General features: G+C 42.7%; 1 protein-coding gene across 3 annotated transcripts in view; it reads left to right on the forward strand.

Moving 5' to 3' along the window:
- Positions 1-19008, forward strand: part of NEURL1B (neuralized E3 ubiquitin protein ligase 1B) — a 195991-nt gene that overhangs the window by 152693 nt on the left and 24290 nt on the right. The window lies entirely within an intron of this gene.

Genomic DNA, 19008 nt, shown 5'->3' on the forward strand with positions numbered 1-19008 from the left:
ATGAAAAAGCCAAACAATCACACTCTTTTTTGGATTACATATAAATCTGTGCCGGTTTTTTTGCATTGTTCATTCATTTTTATTTATCAATTCACTTGATTGAATTTCAGCTCCTTATTGCTCTTGAAACGTTAATCCTCCATATCTCTTTTATCAGGCATCTCCATTTAATGATAGAAACAAGCATCCTACTGATGCTGAAAGAATTTGTATCAGGATCTTGGTTAACTTCTGCTTGCCAAGCCTTTTGATGATTAACGCAATAGATTAAGGCAACTGTCAAATTAACCGCAAGATTCCTAAATGGAGTGTTACTGAGATGAGTAATAGAGCAGGGCTAATGCAAGCCAGTTTCTATATTTGAGCTGGTTAAGGAGGCATTGAATGAAAAAAGTTGAGATGTGTCAAATACATTTAACAAAGACTTTGGGATAGTGGAAATTGGTCTTATCTAGATGACAGCTTGATGATACATGAAGCACTCTGTCAGCAAAATAAACTTTCCCTATTGTTGTTTGTCTCAGCCCCCAATAGGTCAACAGAACTCCTTAGCAATCTGTTCATATTGATTCAGTTTCACATATGAGGTGCAAGATAAATCCACTGCACAGCAACTCTGGAGATTTAAGTCCTCACACTGCATGTCTCTTCCGTTCTGATATGTGGGCCCAGATTTACAGTGCCTACTCAGAATTCAGCATTGCGTGAGTGGAGGAAAGCAGTATTGGACCCTCTGTTTGGGTATAGACCCTTTTCCTCCACCCTTCTGCTGCAAGTTATTTAAAATAATAATAAGCAAGAGTCAAGACTTCATTATTCAAACCCTTCAGTTTTCTTTCTCCTGTAGATGATAAAATAATTCGCAACACTGCAGTCATTAGGCAGAACTTGTTCTGACTTGCAAAGCTGGCTGAGAGGTCAAGTGGAAGTTGTTGGATGATTATGTCACATACCAAGGTATAATTTTATGACACTGAAGAGAGTTTAAGTAGTGTTATCCCTTGTATTTTTTAAGCTAATTTGTTCTTGTCTATTTTGCTGATTGCCTAGCTTTCTCTCCTGGTTGCGTTCACTTCCCAATTTTCTGCTATTGCTTCCCCTTGTCTTTGACTTCACCTTTTTTCTACCTGATTGTTTCCTCCCTTTCCTCCCACTGTCTCTGTCTCTCCTTCTTTGTTACTCTCCCCCCATTCTTCCCTTTCAGCTCCATCTTTTCGCTCCTTCTCATTCCTGCTCCCATTCACCAACACAAATCCTATAAGCCGGGGTTGCCAAATTTACTGACATCCCCCCGCCCAAGACCCCTCTCCCCGCTGGGCTGAATCCTCTAGCCCCACCACCCTGCTGCAGGACAGAAGCTCCGAGTTCCCCACCCCAGTTTGGTAGACGGAGAATGGGAGGGCAAGGGGCACATCGGAGGCAGCCGCACTTGAACTGTAAAAGAGCTGCATGTGGCTCACAAACCACAGCTTGGCCACCCCTGATAAATCTACCTCCAATTCTTTCTGTGTCACATCCTCCTCCCTTATGGTGACATTCACTCCAGCCCTTCCTCCTTCCCCAGGATGCACTGCATCCCCCCCATCTCCCCCGCGCACACACACACCCACACACGCACACACCCACACCCTTCCAATGCCCTTTCCTCCTCATTCCCTATTACCAACAATAAGGTTTCTAACTGTTCCCTATGTCTAACCTCTCCACTTGCGCCCTCAGTCTTGTCCCCATCCTGGTTACTACTCTTCTGTTCTGGCCAGTTCTCCTCAAAACACGTGTGTGCTGGTTTCCCACATGCTCATAAAATGGCTAGTAGGGAGCTGAGATATCGTAGATAGCACTGCTCGAAGGGAACAGTGAGTGTGTAAGTGTCTGAGGAGAGTGGAGAAGCCATCAGACAGGCTTGGAGAGGCTAAGAGAGGGAGTACTGAAGAGGACTGATGGGATCTTCATGACTTGGAGAAGTCCCTACACTGAATCAGGGTGTAGCAGAAGGCTGCAATGGGTAGCATGCAGAGAGAGGTCCAGCTGAGAGAAGCCGGGGAAGTCTTAGCTGCCTGAACTGCTTTGAGAGAAGCCCTGACAGCTGCTGCAACAGGCAGAATCAGTGTAACTGACCCACGACGTACAAGCCAAGAATGTACCAGTTGGGTTCCCAGTTGTTGACCTTGGCCCAAATAGGGGCATTGGTATTTAACAAAGAAACCAGACTCTCTTTTAAGAATCCAACTTGGGTTTGATAGCCATGCTGCTCCTCCAGCCTTAATCACAACTGCAAAGAGTATCAGGTATGGCTGGCATTTGTCTTTGATAAACATGAGGGAAATGGGGCTTGTTCTAGAAGAAATTTTCTCCTTGGCTTCAGGGCCTTCTCCGTGTGTATAATATGTATATGGTCCCCAGTTGCAACCTTCAAGTCCTCCTTCCATGGCTAATCTTCACACCTTCATGTGTCTGGAACGCCCTTCAGATTCATACCATGCCTTTACTCACTCCTCTTCAAACCCCTCCTTAACGCACCACCTCTGTGAAGTCTATTGACCAACGTCCACTCATTGAACAGCTGCTTGAATTTCAGCCAGAAATCCCCACTGTGCTCTACACCTTTCCTTATGTGTACTGTTTTATCTTGTTGTTATGACTCAATCCTGAAAGCTGCAGAGCATTCGCTTCCCTCGGAGGTGAGAATACTTAGACCTTAGATTGGGAATCGCATGAGGACATATGTTGCCCCTTGATTCTTTGCTGGCACATTTACTGTAGGGATATTTTTCGGGGAGAGAGCATCCTTACCATAATGGAAACAAGGAGGGAAATTAACCCTTTTGTCAAAGCCCAAAATCCCCTTCACCAGATTGATGTTTTCCACCATGAGCTTCTTTCCAAACGTTGGCAAGGGAGGATCATAATTAGTAAAGGTGGGGGGAATGAACACATCTGCCTCTTTGTCTGTTTTATGCTGTTGCCTGTTACCCTCCATGTAAAATCGATGGCACTAATAAAGTCCCTAGTGAATTTCCCGGAGTGTCTGGACTTTCTCCCTTTCCGGGGCAAAAAACCAGCTTTGGGTACAATTTTTGGTGTTGATTTTTTAGATTTAATTAATTTCCTCTTTGTTTTGTCTGGTTGGTAGAGGTTTATTGAGTAGGAGGAGCTATCAGTGTCCTGTTGTTCTTATCCCAACAACAACCTTACTTGTGTCTGTTTTCCTTTCTTTATTGATAAAGCAGGGTTTGGGAGTCAGTTCCTGGATTCTCTTATTGGCTCTACTGCTGACTTGTTGTGGACTTTGAGAAAGTCACTTTATCCTGCCATGTTTCACTTTTGGATATAAATACTGTTTTGTCTCCCAGGTGGCTTGTAAAAGCTAATTAATGTCTGCAGACCATGAAATCCTCCAACGAAAGAGGCCATAGAAGTACAAAGTAAGATTATATTGTTGTGTGGTTTGTAGCTTTTTGCATTCGTATTCCTCTGAAGGAAACCTCTGACACTCCGCAGACTGTAGTGTGATTCAAAGCTCCAGCGCAGTCTGATTAATATGCTGAGAACTATATATAAACAGCCTGGCACAGTACAAATCCAGAAATTCACTCTATCCAACTGGTTTGATAAATTCAGATGCTTTGTCAAAATCTGGATTGTTCAGACTATACAGCCAACTATATCAACATTCAGCAAGTCAGCACTGCCACCTATCAAGATTGCAGCTGTGTCGGGCTACCATGGTGGCCTCAATGCCCTCTGTCTGCTTGGATAAACATGCAGTACTTTTCCAAGGGTATTATTAAAGTGGGGGCACTTTTCGGTTACCCTCTGCTGCTAAATTGTATCGTTCAGTCTTGACAAGGACAATTCAGTTATCTTCCATTTTGGTTTACTGTTCACATTCTGTAAGGGGTATTGTTTTACAACTGGTAAAATGATGTCTCTAGTAAACAGCACACTTTTTTGCATTTTATGAGAGTTGGAAAATTACAGGAATTCAGGGTGTGGTTTATTCATAAGGCAGTTGTACCCCGATAGCCATTGTTTGTTTGGGCCCAACTTTTCAAACATAGGCAGTTAGTCACACACCTAAATGTGTGTATTTAGACACCCAATTCAAGTGGCCTGACTTTCAAAGATGTTGAACACATAGAGCTTACTTGGAAGGCAAAGGAAATTGTAGGGTGCCCAGCCCCTCTGAAAATTAGACTACTTATGGGGGAGCATAAATATGAATTGAGGTGCCTAACTTTAAGCACTCAAATTTGAAAATGTGGGCGTTAATGTTTATTTGACTTGATAAAGATGATTCACTTTGAAGCTTATGTAACAGTCCTGGTCTCATTCCATCAAGGATCATATAATTTTTCAATGGCTTTAATCAAGGGTGGAGATAAACATATTGCTCTTTGTCAGCACCAGTGGATTTAGCATTAAACCAGTTCTGTTTTCCAGGTACACTTTAGGCTAGGCAGTGCCTGCTGCACAGCTTGCCTTGAAAGGAAACCTTGTGTTTCTCTTCTCTCTCAAACTGTCACAGTGCCTGTGTGTGCAAGTTTGTAACTAAAATAAGCTTTCAGAAGGTGGTGGTGTGTGTGTGTGTCTTAGTGATGAATGTTGTTGGGTTCAAAAAACAGGAAAGGAAGTAAGGAGGTTACAGTGAAGCTATTGAAACGGGTAAGAGTGGAGTGGGGAGAGAGTGTTTGTGAGAACACACAAGCAAGTGCTCGTTTTCTGAGATAGATGGCTTAGAAAGATGATATATGCAGTGGTATAGCCAACTCAGACCCAGAATATTAGAGAGACAAGATGGGTGAAGTGATATCTCTTCTTGGACCAACTTCAGTTGGCGAGAGAGACAAGCTTCCAAGCTAAGCTATGCTCGAAAGCTTGTCTCTCTTGCCAACAGAAGTTGGGCCAAGAAAAGATTACCTCACCTACCTAGTCTCTCATAGAAAGCTGATAGAAAGTGAAAGAGAGAGGAGTCCTGCCAAGTGTTGCATCCAGCACAGAGGTGAGTGTGGTTTATAAAGTTAGCTCTTCTCACAATTTGGAATCTTTAACTGCTTTGTAATTTTACGCTGCGGAGCTGCATGGGCTCCTCCTTTTTCCTGCTCATCTCTCTTTGGGTGATTAGAGCAAGCCATTCTTCTCCAGGGCTTCCCATTACCTGCCTCTTTTTCTTTCCATTCTGCAGTGTTGGAACATGAGTGGGAAGCCTCTTATTTGTGTCTTCCTTATTCACCCTTTGCGAGATCTTTTGCAAGCTTGTGGGTCAAATCTCATGTAAGGGTCTCCATTTAAAGGGCGCTCTCGCTCTCTCTCTCTCTCTCTCTCTCTCTCTCTCTCTCTCTCTCTCTCTCTCTCTGATAGTCATATTTCTCCTCAGTGTGTGCACCTTTTCTTTTTTGTCTCCCAAGTTTTTGGCTGCTGCTTATCTCCATCTGCTAATGCTACTTGTTATGGCAGCCTGACAACATCTTTCAGTAGTTACTCACACCTTTCCTGCCTCCCATGAGTTCTCTGATTGTGACACTCATCTGGGGCTTTTTGAACTTGGGTTATAGCTCACCCAGGGAATCATTTTCCAAACCTGCTCAGTGCCAAGCCAAATAGCAGAAGTAAGTTTACCTATGAGCAGGTGGAGATGGAGGCGGGAGGTAAGCTGCCCTTTTAAATGGAGCTGGCTCAGTGACCCTACTTGGTGTTTTTTTCCATCTGTAATTAGAGATAATTGGCCTACAAGGCCACTAGAACTTTTGGGCTTGTGTTTCTTTTCATTTAGCAAGTTCCTCTGCCCCCCTTCAGTCTGTCAGTAGTAGGCAATTATGTTTGTCTTGTGAGGAAGCTATCCCTACAGCTCTAGTGTTGCTTGCTTTGGATGTCAGGGATTATCCTGCCAGAAGCAGCCTTCTGGTTACAGAGTGGAGCCTCAGTTTAGGGTGACCTGACCTCTCCGCCCCTGAACTTTTTGAAAACAGACCAAATTTGTGTGGTCCCATTGTCTTCTCCAGTCCTGGACTCCTCCCTCCCACTGTCTGCCTGAGAGGAAAAGACTCTTTGAGCCAAGCAGAAATGATCCTGCTGTAAGCCCGGCAGCTACTGGGATAAGATAGTGATCTGAGAGAGATCTGATTTGGTCACAAATAGGCATAATTTTGTTAACATTGCTCCCTGTACTGCTGGTGAAAGGCTTTATTGGAAAAAGAGCATGAACCTGTGGAGGTGTTTCAAAGGGTAGCTGTGCCACAGGCTTTCTGTCTGTCTGCAGACCTGTGTGCCCTGCTGTCTCAATAACAGTGTAGCTACTGCAGGGGCTCTCAAACTTTTTTTGCTAGGACTCCCTTTGAAAATATTTCAGGCTGTGACAACACCCTCCCTCCCCATCCCATGCCACTCTTACTTCTGCTCTGCTGCTGGTGGTACTGCCTTCAGAGCCGGGCTCCCGGCCAGGAGACACTGCTCTTGCATCCCCCGTACAATAGTCTTGTAACCCCCTTTTGGGTTGGGACCCTCAGTCTGAGAAACAGCAGCTACTGCAAGTTCCTGCTGTCTGAATTGGTGCAGAGGGACTTTGGAGGACAGGTGAATTTTTTCTTATTAATTTGTTTTTCCTTTTATGTCAGCCCAGACCTCTCACTCTGCTTTGTTGTGTTGGCAGAGCTTTTTTTCCCTGAATTTTTTTCCTTACACAGTTCTTTAAGGCCAACAGGATGTGTTGGTTCAGAAAGTCTCCAAACTGAGCAGAAGAGACCATGTTCCCTTCCCTATTAGAGCAGAAGCAATGTGACGAGAGCTTTGCTTTGCTTTTCTTCACTGTCAGGGCTGGCATGGAGAAACCAAATCATCAGGCTAGGAATGACTGCCTCTTCGCTATTGGGATTGCCTGTGAAGTTCCTCCACAGATAAGGTCATTTAACCACATTTTAAAGCTTTTTAATATGGAGGGGAAAATCCCATAGTTAGGATATTTTTAAGAGCCACTGACTCTTCCAGGTGAAAAAAATGGGGGAAAGGTCTGTTTATAGACTTTTCTGCCAGCTCATTGTATCAGTTTTTGTATATATCTCATTCCTTGTTCTCTGATTTCACTACTGATATTTGCAATAAAACAAGACCTTTGTACATCAGGAATTCATCTATTTATTTCCTATACTTCACAGTCACAATTGTCCGTGACATTACAGTTGTTTTGGTGACCATGCTTGTGATGTTATATTGGACCCTGGCCTCAAGTGATGAATAAGCAGCCAGAACAGATGAAGAAAAGATCTCATTTTCATTTCAAGTGAAGCAACTTGGACAATACAATCTCTCGGGGAAATTCTCTCTGTACAGAAAGTGTTTTTTCATTGGCTCTCTAAACTTCAGGAAGAAAAGTTGCTTGAGGTTGTTCTTCATAGTAGCCCGGGAATGTTAAAGCAACTAACCTTGCCTGACAAGCCTGAAAGGATGAAATGTCTTGTTTTGGGACAAAAGAAGATAATTCTATCCAGGCTTACCTTTTTCCTCTCAGATATTAACAGTGTTCCGGCAGGTGCTTTTCTTAGCTTGTGATCTATTTTGGTTTTATAAGGCGCTCTATGGCTCTCATCTTAATGAATCTATAACTCATAGAGTGGTTACAAAGCTATCTCTACTCTTCTGTGGCCATTCTAAGTTTAAGAGCATGTTTCATAATGAGGGGATACCATTTCTTGGGGTCTTGGATTTGACAGTGTTGAATTGAACTTTTTTTTTTTAACTTAAAATAATGAAAAGCACAGCACCATTACTTAGGATTTCCAGCCCTGGGATTCCATAGGTGAGTATGGGTGTGAGTTCCACCTATGCTACCACTCTGGTAGAGGGGGCAGAGACCCCTGCGGTTAAGGTAGGAAGAAGGCACTAACTAGAACCCAGGAGAGCTGAAAGTTGAGCCTGGACAGAGCCTGGCCAAAGACTGTTGTGTACCTGGTGTCACAACCTGACCCAATTCCCTCTGGATGGACCTCAGTCGATTGTGAGTGGACCGAGCTACTGGATCCCATGTGTGTCTAGGCCACCTACCTCTGGGCAGGCCTTGGTCCCTGTTCCTACCTCTGGGTCTTTAAGACACATTCCCAGATTCAGACCCCTCGTCTGTGCTCTCCCTTGGGGCTGTGGGACTCCACTGTCTGGCTCACTCCAGTATTTCAGACCACTTGAGCCCCCTAGTAATTTACACATGCTTCCTTCGAGTTCCACCTATGCTGTGGTCACTTTGGATTCTTTGTGGACAACATGGTAGGAAGACAAGGAACACTGGCTTAGCACAGGAATTTCTAAATCACAGTCACTTTACTCTCAAAAAGCTCTGGAGAATTATAGATAACTAACAAAAGTCCTGGATGCAGCCCTTCTAGTCTGATCTCACCCCTTCTGTGAGCCCAAGGTCTTATCAGTGTTTCAGGTCAAGCAGATTCTCTCCTGCCTTCTCTCTCCAGCCTGTTCTCCTTGCATATGGGGGTAGATGCCCCCACTTCACAAAGAAACAACCCTCCTTAAATACAGTCTGTTTTCTTTTGCCACAGCCTTAGGCTAAGATAAACTCCTGCCCCTTTCCCTTGTCAGGCTTCTGTGTGGAGAGATCCTTGTTCCATAGGATTGGGCTAGCAGTCAAAAGACAACCAAATTTGATGGCATTAGAGACTGCTGTGTGCTGGATACACAATAGTCTTTGGCCCATCTCTTCCCAGGCTCAACTTCTAGCCCTCTTGGGCTTCAGTTAGCCCCTTCTTCCTCCCCTTAACGGCAGGGGCCACTGCACCCTCTACCAGGGTGGCTGGGTTTTTCAAAATCTGTGTATCTTTAAGCCTATTAGCCTTTGTATACTGCATGCACAAGTTCACTGTGGTTACATGGAAGAAATCCTACAAACGTTTTAATAAGCTATGTATTACAGCTGACTTATTTCCCAGAGAGGATGTCTTACTAAGATTCTAGTTGAGTTGGGACAGATCTTCATACCGGGATCTGATTTGTAAGCTTTAAATACCAATTACTGTATAATTCATCTACAACATAGCAGAGTTCTGTTTGTACTGTCTCTGTGATCAAAGGAATAGAGTGAACAAGACAGATGTTTTACAAGTAAGAATTTCAAACAAATACATCTTGGTTCAAGTTTATAAAAACTTAACCAACGGAGCTGCATTTGTGTGTATAAATACCACAGCCCTGAACAGCGATCTTCATACTGAGTTACTCCTTTGTATTTAGTGTTAATGCAGGATGTGATAAGTTTTGGGGAAAATATACAACAAAAACCCCCCTCAAATATAGACAAAATGTCTCCAGAAAGGTCTTATTCCCATGGCCACCAGAGGTAAAATGCTGATTCTGGGCGATGTTTTTAAAAGTGCCTAAGTGACTTGGACACTTAGGAGCCTAAATCCCATAGATTTTCAATGAGGTTTGGGTTCCAAAATCACTTAGGTACATTTTAAAAATGCTATCTTTGGAGCTTAGCTGTCTAAGGGGAACAACTTATTCTTCATTTTTGAAAAGCTCCAAGGATTCTTGGTTTTGCACTTGTGCTCTCCCTTGCTTAGGAAAACTTCAGTGTCAAGAAACGTGCGCCCCAACAGAACTCCCACTTCCTCAGTGGGAGAGAGCAGTCACAGGATTTCCGTGTGATCCTTGTTTGGTGTGTGTGTGTGTGTGTGTGTTTTGGGAGAGGCTTTCTGAAAGTGAGTAGCACTTTCATGTTCCTGTTTTTCAGGGATTTAATACTCAAGCCCTACATGTAACAATAGTAGTGTTGTATGCCCCCAAGAATGGGCCTAAAATATAGCAATTTTCCTGTCCTTCCTTCACCTGTGGCAAAGCCAAAGGAACTATTGTTCCCTAATTCTGTGATTTGTATATTTTTTAGTTTCTTATGCATTACCTATCAGTGGTGAATCCTAGATCAGTGAGACTTGTCTTCCTTGAGGATACTACCAGCATTCGGGGACTGATATAAACAGCTATGTTACTAGAGTGTTCCTTAGTATCTTTTCTAGTCTATTCTTACTGCATCTGGCATGGGACCTGGCAGATTCTCTTCCTTCTCTTGATCTTATAAATGCTGATCAGAGCTGTTGATCTTCAAGGATGTTTTGAGCAGGTTCTCATGCAGTGATTAAAAACTCTGGCCAACATTTTCAGAAGTAGGTGCCTGAGTTTAGGCAACCAAATTCATATTTAGGCATCTATATAAGTACCTTTTGACTTCTAGAGCTGCAGGTGCTCAATATCTCTGAAAATCAGGCCATTTATTTCGATGCCTAAATCCATATTTATTACCCTAACTTTAGGGACCCAGGTTTCAAATCTTCAGCCTCTTAGTGGAGATTCCCTTTGGAGGCTGTGTGTTCGAGTGGGCATGGCACTGGGCTGAGCTTCAGGAGACCTGAGTTCTATTCCTGGCTTTACCACTGACAATGCCGTGAGACCCCTGTGCAAGTCACTTCTCCTGTCTGGGCTTATGTTTCCCCTTCCTCCCTTGTCTGTCTTGTCTCTTTAGATTGGACAATCTTCAGGGCAGAGACTTTCTCCATTTGGGTTGTACAGTGCCATGCACAAAGGAGCTTTAAGCACTACTAGATTCTTCTGCCTCCAGTTTTCTTGGTACTTGTATGTTGTGTGTGTCCAGTTCTGTTTTGATTGGACTGTAAACTCTGTGAAGCAAGGACTGTCTCTACTTATTTGTTCGTAAATCACCAAGCACGATGTTGGTATGAAATATCTATTGACGGTAATGGGAGGGCATGGACACTCGAGAGACAGTAGACTTTACTTAGGTCCAACATGGGAACCATGTAACCTCAGCGTAATTAATCAATAATAATAAGTCCTGTCCTGCCCACTCAGTGCCTGCTCTGGTAACTGGATACATACCTGCCTCAGAGTGCAAAACTTGCCTTCTCTCTCTGTCATATTTATATGGTCCACATCGCCATCGTGTCTGAGTGCCTCACCATCTTTAACTTATAACAGCCATGAGAGACTGGGAACCACTATTACATTCACTTTACAGGTGGGGAACTGAGGCACAGAGTGACTTGCCCTGGATCACACAGGGGTTTGCAGCTGAGTAGGGAATTGAACCCTCGTTTTCCACTGCCTAGGCTAGCATTTTAATCATTGGACCATCCTTCTAACTTTGGCCCAATTCATGTACTGAGAATCATGTAGATGAACCCTTGTGGCCACATGGTTTTCAGTGCAGAATCAGGACCTTTGTTTCTTGTCAGTCACAAACTCTGTTTATTTTGCTTTTGCATGGTAATTAAAATGTTAATTAATGTTAAAGCGCTGAAAGAGATGCTGCTGGGAAGCCTGAAATGTAAGATAGAAAGAGAAATCCGTAATCTGTTGAGATTTGCATGCGTTCTGTTATCACTATTCACTGGGGAATGGTTCTGACTGAGTAATAACGAACTGGCTTGCTTTTCCGTTAATAATCTTTATTCTGTGTTTATGGCTTAACTTGACCAGCCAAGCCTGGGCGGGAAGACTCTGGCGGATATGAAAGAGATTCTAATCGTGGCAGCTAATTAGAAGGAAGAACAAATAATTCTTGAGTGTGGGTGGTGAAGCGTTGTGCTTTTGTTTAGTTGTTGCTTTACTGTTTAAGACAATCGGATTGAAAGCCACTTTCTTGACAGTTTGATTATGCGGAGTAGGAGAGCACTGGAAGTTAGAGTAGTTGTGAAGTAAAATCATCATACTTTTATATTCATAACTGATAAACCAGGTTTTAAGTTTAACTCTTCTTTCCCTGCAAAGAGAGAAATACAATGTTTTCCAATGCTTTCTAGTAGGAAAGCAAATTCTCTCAGTCCTACTTTGCAAGGATAATGGTTGTGTGGTTAAGAGACACAGTTGGCAGCCAGGAGCTGGGTTCTGTTCCTAGCTCTGCCAGAGACTTCTCATGTGCCCTTGGGAAAGTCACTTTCCCTCTGTGCCTCAGGTTCCCCATTTATATACTGGATAATACTTACCTATCTCACCAGCATATTGTGAGACTTAATTAGTTAAGTTTGTAGAGTGTTTTGAGACTCCTGGATGGCAAGCAGGATAGAAACACAGATTTATTATTGTTTTTATTGCTGTCCTGTCATTGAAATGTAGGCCATGGATGGAATTGCTGAAGGCATCATTCATAGAGCTGCTCAGAATGTTTCATTTGAAGTTTTGTTGATTGGTTTTGGTCTTTTCTTGTCTTGTCTTGTCCTTTTGATTTTTTTTTTTAAATGAAAAATGCTCTCGCTTTCAGAACAAAAATTGTCACAGAATTTGTTTTTAATTTTCTGTGTTTTTAAAAACAAAAAGCAATATAAATTTTAAAAACTTCATTTCAAAAGTTTTCACAGAAAATGTTCATTGTTTTTCCACTATCTCTGATTACTCAGTTGGCAGCCCCTAACATGAGGCAGTAGAAGAGCCCAAAATAACTGTTATTTACAAACAAACTATAGATTAAAACTTTCTTTTAAAATATATTCCTGTTTAGAAAAATACTTATTTAACTATTGACAGTCACGCTGACACACATTGAACTCAATAGGAGCATCATCATTGATTTGAATGGGAGACGCTAAGGCATTTTTGTTGTTCACTGAGATTTTCCTCAGGAAAGATGAGCTTAAAGCTACATGTGACAACCTTTAATGTGGCTAACAGAAATATGGGCAAAATATCTGAGATGATTCATTCACGTGCATCTTTATCTAGACCAGATCTCTCCCAGCTGACCTGTTGTTTGATCCTTGCCACCTCTTGAACCCAGAACTTTTGTAAAACTTTCACTGCCTGTGTCTTTAAAATACAGTAACAGTGATGGGCAGAGGTTTTGAGCAGTTCAGTACTAAAGAAATTTCCTATATATTTCTGTGTCTGTGTTTCTCTTTTGGGCAGGGAGCATCACTTCTATCATTGAGGAGTTGCTTCAGTGCATCTCTATTTACGGATATCATTGTAGTTAGCTGAGCTGCCACCTTGAGATTCTTCTGACTGCTCCCCTCTCTCTCTTTTCCTTCCTCTGTTTGTTCCAAGGCCAGCACTAGTAGTGCATGTTGTGACTTGTCTCTCTTTCTGTGTAAACAGAAGATTAGCCTAAGGGAGTGACACTGCTCTGATGGTGCAGTAGCTATTGCTTTTTGCTACCTGGGAGGAGACTGCAGTTTGCGAGTTCTACTGAGATGTACTACCCGCTTCAAATGAGACAGAGCATCACAGGGATAGATGTGCTGACACTGACAGCTGAGGGCTAGATAAGCACCTGGCTGAGGTGGCTTGATGATATTCTTGCTTCACTCATTAGGGTGAGCATTGTAATGTGGTCGATGCTGATTGTTTTATCAGCCTCGAGCAGTAAGGATAGGTTCAGGAAGCTTCAAGGTAGATGACCTCATTCTGTTGTTGGAGATTGCAGAACTCTTGGAATATATATGTGAGAGGTGGGAAATTGGGACTAACAGAGTTCATCTATTTGCAAACCAGGAAGTCCACCCACTGCTAAAGGCCCCTCCCCCAGCCTAAGGGGAGGAGCCACTGAGCCTGGAACGCAACTGATTACTTGGGACAACTAATGAAAAAACAGGAAGGGACGTGAGGGTCACAGGTTTAAATGAAGGGAGTCAGAAGGGGACACTGAGCAGAGAACCCCGGACAGCGCCCACTGCTCCCGGAAGGTGTCAAGGGAGCCAGCGGACGCTGCCCAGAGGAACTCTGCCCGGATGCGTGAATACGCAAGGGAACGGAAGTAGGCCCCACAGTCACAGAGCACCCCCCAGGCCAACCTCTTCTCCCTGGTCTTGTACATGGCCAGTTTGGCCAGGGCTAGGAGGAGGTTGACGAGGAGGTCCCATGACTTCGTGGGGCCACGGATGGGGTGTGCATAGATGAACAGGTGCGGGGAGAAGTGCATCCAGAACCTCAGCAGGAGGTTCTGGAGGAGCCGGAAGAGGGGCTGCAACCTGGCGCACTCAAGATAGAAGGAAGAAATGTTGGCCGAGGGATGGGTATGTGAAAGCCACCTCCCATCCCAGCCTCTCCAGCCGACCTTCCTCAGTACATTGGGCCAGTCACATTGAGATGTTTGGAAGTCATGGAGAGAGATTGTGTTTGGATGCCTCTGCCATGGGAAATAGAAAAGTAAGATGTGGCAGACATGAAAGAAAGGAATTCCACATCTGACAGAAATGTACCAATGAGCTTGCTCCATGGGCACAGACAGATGGTCTATGGAGCACACGAGATGCTGTTCACAGAGCCAGTGAGATGCTTGGAGACTTAGACTGTACATGTGGGGAGGCTCCCTGACGTGTGTATGTGGTTTAAACTAGTCTGCACTAAGGCTAGGTCTAAACCAGCAGAGGTTTGCTAGCATAGTCATGTTGGTATAGCTAGAGCCGTAAACCCACCTAGTGTAGACTTTGCTTGTCCCTGCAAAAAAGTGCTTTTTCTGGTACAGTTAATGCTGGTTCCCCAAGCAAAATAAGAATGCCCTAGCTGGTTTGGCTCATGCCAGTATAACTGCATATACACTAGGGTTTTTGCAGGAGAGAAATGTTTAAAAAAAAAAAGCCTTTACCTTACCATGCCGGCGAAACTTTCTAGTGTAGATTCGATCTAACTATTTCCTAGAAAATGTGCTGAAGCATAGAGTGAACTTGTTGCTCCTCTTAACTCTCTGTGCGCTTCTCTTGTGTAGAAAGATGAATTGGAGAGTCCACCTAGATTGCTCATTTTAATGTTAACAGCCTGTTGTCATGGTGCTGAGGTGTCTTGCCAAAGAATGGTTTCTGTTTGCGGGCTGTGCTTTATCTTCAGAAGGATAGGCAGTAGTAATTAATGAGTGTCTTTGTCACTAGAAACCAGTTAGTAAAGTAAACTTAGGAATTCTAAATAGAAACCAGAGACAACCAAGGTAAATTTGAAGTGAAAGACTTAGAAAAGGGTCGGGATGGAAATGGATGCAATAGAAGCACCAGCAATTCTTGCCTAGTTTTAAGCTTTGTTGAGAATGGTATAGATTTTCACACCAACACACACAGGCACGCTACGGTTCAAATACTGGGAGCTCCTTCCATCAGTTTTCTGTAATGATATGAATTATTGAATATGTTATCAAAAGGTCAGCTAACTTTCCAGGATACAGCCCTTACCCAATTCCATGGTGACAACCTGCTCCACGTGCAGATAACTATGAACCATTCACACATTGCACTTCTATGGTGTGATGTTCGGAGGCCGGGAGAAGTTTGGAAAATCTTTTTGTGGTCTAATATTTTTCATCTAAAGGGATAAATGAAAGCCGAGAAATTGACTTATTGCATGTCTGTCAGCTGCCATTAGTTCCTTTTTGCATGTGTGACTAGCTGCTGTTAAGAGTATTAATGCACAGGGGTTTCTGTGAAATTTGCTTGTTAATATGTAGTGCATTGCTATCAATTCATTCAAATGAGTTCCCATTTACAGACTTGTTTCTAATGCTAAGTGCACTGAATTAGATTTTAGATCGTAAGCTCTTTAGTCATGGACCTGGTGCTCTGCCTGTCAGTCAAATGACTTGCACACACTTGCATTTATATAAAGAACACAGCGCAGTGCCTATGACTGAATGGCGTGAATTGTCAGTGGAATATGAACTGTAAGGTGAGTTTAAAAAAAAAAACAAAAAACTGGCCAATCATGGCAAATAAATACCTTTCCCGCTAAAAAGGGATGTTTGAGTGTGGACCTTGGCTATCCTAATTTAGATTTTAAAAAGTTATTTTTAGATACATGAAATGTAATTCTCTTTGACTCCCACCAGGGAAATAGTAAACAGGCTTCTTGTAGAAGAAGAAATGGATGGAGGGGAAAGAGATGCATGCCTGCTAGTGAAGAAAAGCCTGTCTAACACACTGGAGAAGGTCAGGGAAAGTCCATCTCCCCACCTTAATTCTATCAAAGGCAGAGACTGCTAGAAATGATCAACTGAGCAGAGCTTTGTCACAGCTGCTAAAACTGCTCATCTATTACATGCAAAATTTTAAAAAAGTAATTTTTTTGAAAGGGTGCATGGGGGAAGAACCCTCATCACAGGCTCTTTTTGATCAATTCTGTCCTTCCGTACATTCTGCATCTCCTTGCCAGCATATGCTGCTTCCTGTCTATCCTTCTGCTCCCACATGCATCCTTCTCTTGTGGAGAATGCCAGCATCATACAATTGGAATGAAAGACACTTGGTGCCACTTGTTTCAAACAGGCAGAAACACGCAGGGTATTCGTCCATTGGTCTGTATTTTATTGTAGCTGCAACCACAAGAGGGTCTGAGCTATGAACATACAATTAAAAAATCTTGTCTGATAATAAAATCCTGCTCAGTGCAAAAAACAAAAACAAACCCCCCAAATCTCATATTTTCTGCATCTGATTTAAAGGTTTATTTTCCTAAGCAAATCTAAACAAGGCAAGTAATTGACTTTGAATTAAAGTTTGAGTCCATCAATTGGTGCAGAAGTTGTTGTTTGTGGAAGCTGGTGTTTCCAGACATTTGCTTGTATTACTTCATTGGAGGTTAATATGGTGGTCTCTGATTGCATAAATATTCAGAAGTGGGCTGTCTTACATTAAAACAGGAATTTAACAGGAAGAGGGATCTATATTTTGAGACATACTTTGAGAGCTTGTGACTTTCTGGTAAAACATTTTGAAGCTGTTGACTTAAAAAGTGTGCTGTTCAAACCAGGTACAGCACTCCCTTCTGCAGCTATGATGTCCTTCTACCTACTCTAAGTGCAACCAGCTTTCATCAAGGAATGCACTATTTGTGCCTATAATTTTATTGATACTTGTGTTCTGCTGACAAAAAAGAGGCTGTTTTTAAGTTTAATGGTGATTTTTTAAAGCCCACAAAACTTGGCCTCTGTTAAGCTTTTCTTTCCAGAATAGGCCTTTCGCTTTACCTAGGGGCTCAAGACACATGGGTTATTTTGGACCAAAGTGAAGGAGCAGGAGCTGAGAGCCACTCTTGGATTGGCTCTGCCGCCAGCCCATTCAAATCAACAGGGCCCCAGTTTGTGAACTCCACAGATCATGAGTGGGATAAATTTTTTCAAACTGTGTGGTTTTCCAAACAGTGGTTTCCACTGCTGTCCAAGGCAGACTCAACCCTGGTCTGCCCCATTGACAGTGTAGTACATTTCAAAGGAGGGTGTACTGCAGATGTAGTTCACATGCCTGGCCTCTCTGCCTCAGCTATGTGCTGGTGTACTTACACAAACACTTACTGTAATAGTCTTGATTGGTTGATTTTTCTGTGCCCTTCCAGCGCACAGTGGTTGTCATTCTGACTCAGTTGCACTGCAGCTGTTTATGATTCAGTTGTGTCCACACCTCTAAAAGTCCAATTGTCCTTGTATCTTTTACAGGAAAAGAACTTTCTTGTAAACCACGAGATACCCTGACAAGTGGGAAAGCTCTATTTCCCCCCCATTAACTTAACTATGAACAGTTATTCATATCTCTTCACCCCCTCTCTTATGCCCCCTTCCAGATTCCTTACATATTGTTTCTGAAAAGATTAGTGGATCATAATCTTTGTATACATAAAAAATAAAATGATTGAAGACCTGGCCACAGCTTTATTTAGCTTCCTCCACTGTGTGTTCCTCCCAAAGCATTTTCCCTTGTCTTTGCCAGAACACTGTTTAAATTGTGTGTAAATATAAAAGGAACTGTGGACTAAGTTTTAAAATCCTGTACCATGTTGGGAGCAGGGCCTCTGGAAGGAACGTCTTCCTAGAGGCCTCATTTTCCCTTCCACTGTGGGTTTTGTGGCTCTCTAAAGACAGATCAAAAGCCTTGCATTATGAAGCATGATGCTTATCTGGTTACCCATCCCAGTTGTTTGGACTGAAATAGTGCTATGGCTTTAAAAAAAAAAAAAAAAAAAAAAAAAAAAGGATTCTTTCATGGTCTCAGACTATACAACAGTTGTAATTTAGTAGAAAGAAGCTAGAACCACCGTGAAGAGTGAAGCTTCTACAGCAAATTTAACAAAGACAAAGAAAAATAGCAGGGTTGTTCCATTAAGGGTAGCATTTCCTTCAAAATGTTTAAAGCACGAATGGACTGTAGTGCACACTGTTCAGCTCTTGTAATGTCACTTGGGAGTTGAATGCTGTTCTTGCTTTTCATCTGTGACTTTTCTACCGTCACAAACCAATCTCAGTCTCTCAATAGGTTAGCAGCTAATATTGAAAGTTCTGTTGCCTTTTACCGAGTGCAGCAAGCATACCCAGCACAGAACACAATGAATGTAGGGTAGTTCTTGTCCCAAGGATCTTATAACCTAAATTAGACAAGCACAGTACAGTTCCACCATAAAATCAAAGGGTACATACCCCAATCCTTGCAGGGATTTGGCAGTACAGCTCCTGAGTGTGTCTCATGCATTTCTTTGTCCAAATATACGTTTTGAGGGTGAAAAGGAATTAAGAGAAATTGTATAGCAATATGAATTCATTTAGGGCACTGAGTTTTATGAAGTTTCCATAGAACAATAGAAATGCAAGCCATGCTGAATTACAACTCTTATTTTTTAAGTCTTCTCTTTGGTTTACTAGCTATTCTCCTGGTGTAGTGTATTGATGGTTTGCGTCAGTAGGGGATGGGTTGGATTTCCTATGTCCAATGGACAACAAAATTCTTTCCTTATTCCCATTCCTGTGTGTGCTGGAAGCTGTGTACCAGTACATTCATTAGAATGGTGTGCAAACTACAGCACTCTTTCCAGGGGCTTCTGCATCTAAATGATGGAACAAAATTAAAACTGCTTCTGTGAGGATATTAAAAGGAAATGCATTTCACTCTCCAGTTTCATTAAAAACCATTAACATTGGAATGACATGATCACTAGTTATAAGTCCCCAGTGCACATAACTTAGTACAGTCGGTAAGAATAAAAGTGCCATGCTAGAAAATGAGACTCTAGTAGGGAGTAATGGGAGTCACTTTGAGG

The sequence above is a fragment of the Emydura macquarii genome, unplaced genomic scaffold, assembly GCF_026122565.2.
Source record: "Emydura macquarii macquarii isolate MOO-44397 ecotype Brisbane River unplaced genomic scaffold, CSIRO-AGI_Emac_v2 contig_2768, whole genome shotgun sequence".
Taxonomy (NCBI): Eukaryota; Metazoa; Chordata; order Testudines; family Chelidae; genus Emydura; species Emydura macquarii.